We start from the raw sequence: 8,515 nt of genomic DNA on the forward strand, positions 1-8,515 counted from the left end.
CAGATCTACAAGCTTGCAGCACGGCACTAAACCCCCTCCCCCTATGAAGAACATTCATGGGGGCCAGCAGTGAATCCTTGTACCCAGGGCCCAGAATTTGGTGCGACACCCAAGAGCTCCAGGTGTGTCTGCAGAGTGTTGTGAAACGTAAAAGAGGGTTTGCATCAAATCATGGACACTTTGAGATGTACTGTTCTCACTGTCAGGTCTCTCCAACACTCTGTCTCGGTCTCTCTTTTACTCTCCTTTGTTCTGTTTCCCAGTCTGTCTGCTCATTTCAACTGGAGACCTTCTGCGGGAGTTTGTCTCCACCTACTGGTCACAAACATGCACAACCACTCCAGAGACAAGCTTCTCAAAACATGATGACAGTGATTTTAATTTCCAATTTCACAGAAGTCCACATTAATTCTTCTTTAGAAAATGCCTTCTGTAGAAATATGAAATATGAAAACGTTGCATACTAAGAAGTGTCATTCTACATTTACATCACACCAAAGCTTTGGAATTGACATTCAACTAAAACACAACAGCAGCTTGTTATTTGCAGACCAGCCAGCAACCAGATGAAACATGTTTTTGTGTCCATTTTAATAGTCTCTCATTTCATTCTGGGTTTTAACCACTTAGAAACCAGCATCCGTATTGTGGGGAAAGCTTTCAGCGAAAATAGCAGGAAGACAATCTCTCACGTTAAGAGCTTGTTGATTTTTTCAGCCTTCCCAACAATAACAGAAAATACACTTTCTACCACTTTTTGTGGTCACATGTTCAGATACTGGATTCTGATTGGCTTAAAACAGTGGTAAATCAGTCAACAACCTTGAGTTGGCTCATGGACCCCGCCCACTGTTGTGTTGCTGTTGTAACATTTCCAAGTTACAACTGTGTTTTCTTTCATGTATATGGTAGAAGTGGTAGAAAAGCAATTTACCATTCGAGGGTCGCGGGTTGTTGGCTGATTTACCACTGTTTCAGGGCCACAACCCTGAAATAGTGGTAAATCAGCCAACAACCCACTCCCTGGTAAATGGCTTACATATATTTTAAATGGTTAAACAAATGGAACAACTGACAGAGGAACTCTGTTGTGTTCGGGAAAAGTAATCGCTATAGGCAGGGATATTTGAATTTTACTTTTTGAAAGGAATTATGTAGGCACTGAGGAGTACGCTGATAAAAAAAAAGTCCTTTGAATGAAGCCTACTTCATGTAATGTGTGTACATCAGTTCCATGTTTTTAAATTGCAGGCCATCAACAAAATATTTCTATTTCTACCAAAATATTTAATTCATGTAAACTTAATTTAATGGAATCATGTTAATGCATAACATAATATTTTTAACTTAACAAGAAATAACAGTGAACAGTGTTCCAATTAGATCAATATCCTCACATTTATGTCCTGTACTACTGTAGATACCTGATTTACTACTTTAAAAAAAAAGATTTTCACAGCATGGCGTGTCTGGAGCTAATTGTGCAAACCACTGGACCGATCAGCATCACATTCTTATCCACATTGCCAGTAGGCCACACATTGTGAAACACATTTAAAGGGGCTGTAAATCATTTTAACGGTTTAAATACTGTAGCTCTATATTCCGATCGTAATCATTGCTGTATAGGCCAAGGGTTTTCAAAGTGGGTGACGTGAGATAATTTGATAATAGTTGGAATTTCTTTGGACACTTAAGAAATATATTTAGTATAATTTTAAACTTGAAATACAACGTTATTTTCAGTCAGTTCTAACCAAAATGTCTATTATCTCAACGTTTTCCTTGCAACATAATCGCTAAAATATGCAATAAAATATGGTGCTCGGAGTGAAAAATATGAATATAATGTAGGGGTGCCTCGGATGAAAGATACATTTCTAGGGGTGCCTTGAGCCCAAAAAGTTTGGGATCTGACATCACTGTGATGTCACCTGTTTTTGCCCATATATGGAGATCCCTGCTCTGAGTATCTGACATCACTGTGATGTCACTAGTGATGTCAAAGCGATGTGTCAGGCGTTACCCGGACAGACATCGGACAAGCTGTGATGGTTCTGATAGTAAACTAAAAGAATAATTTGCAAATACTATTCAGACTGACCTGGTTCTTACGGTACAGTGACTTTGCTGTTGCCATTGTAATGTAAAGCATGGTAAAGAGGTCAAAACCACACATTCACAACAACACTATGACAAGTTTCTCACTGTACAAAAAAGAACATTCTTTATTAGTATAGCAAAATAATCAACCTCCAAACAAAACTAAACAAAAGCCCCTGGAACAGGACAAATCTAAACAGACATCAACTCAACATATTGAATTAAAATGAGGAATAAAAGGGAATGTGACATTTGTATACACAACATTTTATAACTACAGGTTTGATTTAAGAAAATACCCTACATGTACTGTATGTACGGTAATAGTAGGCTAGTAATGACAGAAAAATGCAGCAATTCACAATAGCCTTAGTGCGTGTAACATACTCAGTATAATACAGTATATAACATACATTAATGGCAGGTGACTTTTGACATTCTTGATACTACGTACTGTACCATGAGCATAGCCTACAACACAATGCCAGTACATGTGTCATCCACAGAACCAGTAAGTTTGGCATGAATCTTACAGAGTTTCACAATCTGGACAATTCGTTTTTCACTATTCACGAGGTCATGAAACACATATATTTATTATACGCAATGATAACGGCAGTGGTTCAGGAGGTTCAATGCCTATAGCTCCTCCTGGCTTTGTCCCAAAGTGTCCTGGAGCAAAACCCCAAACACTGCTCCTGATGAGCAGGTCAGTTGGTGGTGCCGAGCATTGGTTCGCCTCCACCATCGGTACATGTGTGAATGCGGGTGAATGTAATGCACATCGTAAAGCACTTTGGAAAAAGGTGCTATCATGGTGCAGACCATTTACCATTTAACATAACTGGTGAGAAAAGAGAAGGAAAGGTTTGTGCAAGCCACTGGAATCATTAAACAGCAGGTGGCAGTGTTTCCCCTTGTTTGATGCATAAAAGCTGTTTGATCTACAGATGCACCTGTTGTGCAGATGCTACTTACAAAATGCCTGCTTGAGAAATAAATCTTAACTTTAAATTTTGACTCTTTACAGCAATCAAGATTTTGCCAAGACCGATCAGTTAATTGATAGACTTTATCAAACAATAATGCAGAATAGATTACAAGCTAAAGCTGTATAATCTAGTTTCCATGGATTTCTTATACCAATACTTAAAATTATTCATATAAAGGGGTGTTTCACCAACACCATTCATTTTGAACCAAATTGTACTCATATCCCCCAAAAACAATAAATGAGTTTGGGGCAGTATAAAACTGATTTCTCTCATCTTATTTTTAGAATTCAAAACTAAATACGATAGCCTAAAGGCAGATGACAGATGCTTCTGGGAACATACAGTATAGGTTTTAACTTACTAAGTTGATATACTTAGGAATTCAAACGAAGAACAAATTACAGCGAACTTTCATAATCATAACATGTTAAGCCAAAATACAGTTCATTATGGGTTAAATGCCCCTTTAATATATGGTAGATAGTTAAGAAAACATGAATACTGTAACTTTGGCAGTTAATGCTTTAAAGTAGAGCCTGACCTGTACTGGACTTTTGGGGCTGATGCCAATGTTAGGAAGTAACAAATATACCAACAAAACATCAATATATACACATTGCACATTTTTGCAAAGATGCCTTAAGTGAGGTAATCAAACACTTGTCAAAGAAATGTAATGAGGCAGGATATTTTTATCATATTTGTTCTGTTCTGTAAATCAGTGGTTCTCAACCTTCTCAGGCCACGACCCCCAAAATAATCCTATTTTAACTGGGTACCCCCCACACTACGAGCACTAAGAGTTCTATTGTGCGAGGCGTTGTGAGCATGTAGATCAGCTATTTTCACAATTTCTGCCTCTAATATTTGACAATTTGGCCAATGTATAATTTGTCATTTTAGAGGTATTAAAAAGTCGATTAAATTGTCACTTTGGAAATGTGCATATACCCTCTATACACTTAAACATAACTTCACTTTGTCAATAAAATCTGCAGACCAATACGGTCAAGCTCTATGCTTTCTGGGTTTTCTGGGTTGACTTCGCAGTAGTACATCACATACTGAGGTCATAACAGATATCAAACCAGTGACTATAACTGAGTGTTGCTTCTTACGTATCTGGAGGGAGGTTGCTTTGTAAAAAAGCACACACGCAAACAGTCGAACCAGAAAAATTACAGTCTAAGTGTGTGAGAATAAAAAACAAGAATTTGTAAACAGATACTGCAAGCTATTTTTTTTTTTTTTGTTTCTCAGAGATACTGTACAAAAAGTTGCTTGGCACAATCAAATTGTGTAGTAGAAATCTCTTTCTGTATCTATCTACCCACCATATATTAGCTCTACTTATTACCATGTGCCCAGATTATAATGTAACATGGCATTGGTATTAATAGTATACGCAGATTTATCTAAGGGGAGGGAGCACTAGCCCCTTCTGTCTAAGGGAGTAAAATGGCTTTTAGGAGTAAAACAACTGATTTGATTGGAGAAGTCCATTATTGTGTGATTGGGTGTATTTATGCTTGTAGTTTTGTTAGGTGATGAGATGGTATGGACAGATGGCAGTATGCTTCAAGAGCAGACCTGGTAGCAAACATACGTACAGTAGATGTGGAGTAAGGCCTAGTTGAGGTTAGGGATGCACCGATACAGGTTTTTTCAATGTCGATCCGATCCGATATATATATATTTGGATATTTCCCGATACTTTACAAATACCCGATACAGTAGGCTACATGATAGCAAGTATTAAAAAATGCATCACCTTTCAATTAAAGCCATTTATTAATTGTAGGATTGGCTTCAGTTCAAATAACTGAGTGCAGTCAGTGCAACTGATTGCAAAATGCAATGGCAACACGTGTCTCAGCTCAAGAGTGACGAAAAAGATTTGCTGGATAAGATTGTGGGCTATCGTTTATTTAATAAGTATATTCTAAAACGTTTGGTTATGGGCTTACACTTGCGTGATTACTTTGCATATTTATAAGCCAGAGACTTTATTATAATTCTTTTTATCTGTGACTTGGATCGGTGATGTTGTGTCCGATATCTGATATCCCAATTCCCAATATGACTTAATTAATTCATATCGAGACACGATACCGATATGATATCGGTGCATCCCTAGTTGAGGTAAGCATTATTGTTTAATGTTTACCAGTGAAATCTACTACACCATATACTGTATATGTTTGTTCCAAAATGAGATAGATCATCATGGGAAAAAAGGGATGCATGCATTCACAAATCATTTACAGCACAAATCTAAATCAGATAATGGTTTAGATCTGGAAAGCATCTGCAAAGCAACTCAAGTTCTTACTTGACAATCTGAAAACAAAATGACATTTAACACACAGTAGGCAAATGCCTTATAGTGCATACTGTATTAAGAAATAGAATGAACCTCAGCAAATCGTTTTTAGACTTACCCATTGTTTACCCCAGTCAATTATATTTTGACCCACTTCAGGTTGTATGATTAGTACCAGAGACCAGGGTTGAGGATAGCAAGAACGTGCTGACTAAACCATAACCAAAACAGTTGACCAGCTAAAGAAGACATTATCGTCACCAGAGTCAGGGGACTGTACTGTATACATACACAGTATATTTTTGCAATGTCACCCATGTGGTACAGCTGCACAACTTTGATTCTAGTCTTCAGCATGATGGCCTACATTGCTGTGATGCTATCGCCTCAAATTCTGTCAACGTTTTCATGCTGCTTCCATTCTTTTGCTCCTAGTTGTCATGTTTCATAGAACCATTTGAGCCTGACCCAATCAGCCCCTAACAAATTGCAGTGATTCACACTCTTTCATGAACACACATAAAATAAAAAGAAAGAAAGCAGGACAAAACAAAGCAAAAAACCAAAGAGAAACATAAAAGGCATTGAGGACTAGATGAAGAGGCGATGGAGTGAGCATAACCACGAATATGTTTACATGCACAAAGCATTACAGATACTAGCTCAAAACTGTGTACAATCATATTTAGGCCTAAGTCACGTATATCCACATACTGTAGATATGCAGTACAGTAGCACAATATTCCAGTTGGGACCGTGAAATCTTGCCTTACACAGATCTCAACAACAACAATCTATGATACTGGAGTTTGTGTTTTGAGGCATTACAGACAATACTGACACAACACCCCGTAACCGTACAACGTACACACATTAGACTGAGTTAATCCACACAAAATTCCACTCATCCTGAACAGTATTGCAAAACATTGCAATATCCTTCAAGATAATATTGCAAAATTAATATTGTAGAGCAAAATTACCGTACATGTAAATTAACTTTATGTTCCACATAAAAGGGAACGGGTGTGTTCACAAGAGAGCCATGACAATTCAATTATTATATGATAATATCATATACAAACATAGTGAATATATAAGGACTAAGACATGTACTAACGATAGCTACACATTATAAACACATTGCTCATACATTCATATATGTCAACACATAATTATATGTATACTATATACATGTATATATTAGATGTATATAGCTAGCTATAGAGATCAAACGGGGGAATAAATAGTGACATGAACTAACCTAGTTGAAGCATTTAATTTCCCCTACTAGTAGCCACAGAGCTGTCCCCTTCTGAATGTGACTGCTATGCAGTTTGACAGTGGGGACACAGTGGACACACTACTAGCTGCACTCGCTGTTGTGCAAATTGAAGTGACGCTGGTTGGCGTCCGGCTAAAGAGTTCTGCCTCTCTTTCTCTCTCTGCCTCTGTTCCGCTCATCTTCTCTTCTCTTCTCTTCCTTTCTCCCGCTATTTCCGTTTTCTCACCCTCTCTCTATGACCGTTTCTTTTTGTTGTTCTCATTCTTCCTCAATTGTTCACCCTGACTCTATAGTCCACCACTGGTAAGGGGAAAAGTGATCAAAGTTAGACAGTACTCTTCTGGCTACAGAGGGGCTACTCTGGGACGAGAACTAACCCCCAAGGGGAACACCTCTAGTAAGAAGTGAACTTGAACTCAGTGTTCAGTCTAGTTATAGTTTACAGAAATTAACTACCTTATGTCTACATGTAACATCCCATACAGTAGGGTGTGATATGGAAAATAAAGCATTAGCATATCTAGATCAGATTACATTCTACTGGGCTGATGGGAGTATTGACATATATTGCAATGTACTAATACAGACAAACAAAAGGCCTTGTGGTTTGACCTAGTGATGTGCATAAAGCCAGGCATCATATGTGGTTGCAGTCCATACACTTGAGAGCAAGGCAAGTGGCAGGGTGTGTGAGTTTGTGTTGTTTGAATTGTGATACTGGATATATTCACTGTATGGCTGTGTCATTTGGCAGTAGATAACTGTGGCATGGCTAGTGTGCCTTTCTTGATACAAAAAGTAGTCCGGCCTCCAATCTCTAGCGATGCAGTACACTGCTAACACCAGGTGGCAGAGTCAAGAGTGGCAACTGAAGATTCTGCATAGAATTCGCTTATTTAAATGAGAGCAAATCTGTACGTCGTAGCACATTCTTGCACACTCTGTTACTGGCAAGATATATTGGACTTACGTTTTATGCTAAAAAAAACATTTGAAAGTCAAGTGGGCAAACACTACTCTGGCAGCCATCTTTTCTGTTTTCATGGAATGTTTGAACTTTTGTCTCTATCAAATTTAAAAGGACTTTTTGTTTTGTCACTACTTCTTGTATGATGCCATTGCCTGACTGTTTTCGTTTACTTCTTTATTGATTCTTTGATATCTCATATCGAGTCAAGCTCAGCGTGTCTGTAAATCTTTCAACATTAACTATCCAATCTGTAGTATCTCTGCTATTGTACGACTTTCAGGAGCACTTCTGCTGGCAACGTGACAACTTTGTCGCTTCATAAGTCATTCCCCGGCAGTGGGAAACTATGGAATGATTGTGCTATAATCTACTGGTGTGTACCACCGTTGTGGACTCACTGCACTGGTTCGACCTGCACACACAAGGCTTCTGAAGGAGCTTAGGTCAAGAAAAATGACATCGACCGTCATTTGGAGTGCTTGGGATACCAGTGTATGGCGTGTCTGAAGAGATGCCCGTGTGGAATGGAGTCAGAAAAGGGAATGGTGTTTTAGTATTGAGGTCACCCTCTGACCCTGTGTTAAAGAGCAGGTCGAGGCAGATACCTAGATGGACCATACTGCAAAATACAAAACAATGGACCTGTGGTGTCCATTCATGTGGTTGGCAGATTGTATTTGTGGGTATCCGCATGTACTGTATTCACATTGGGTACAGTCCACTTACAAGATGTGTGTGTGTGTGTGCGTGCGTGCGTGCGTGCGTGCGTGCGTGCGTGCGTGCGTGCGTGCGTGCGTGCTACACTGTGTGAGAGAGACCAATAAATTCACATTGCACGT

The sequence above is a fragment of the Nannobrachium achirus genome, assembly GCF_963921795.1.
Source record: "Nannobrachium achirus genome assembly, chromosome: 18".
Taxonomy (NCBI): Eukaryota; Metazoa; Chordata; class Actinopteri; order Myctophiformes; family Myctophidae; genus Nannobrachium; species Nannobrachium achirus.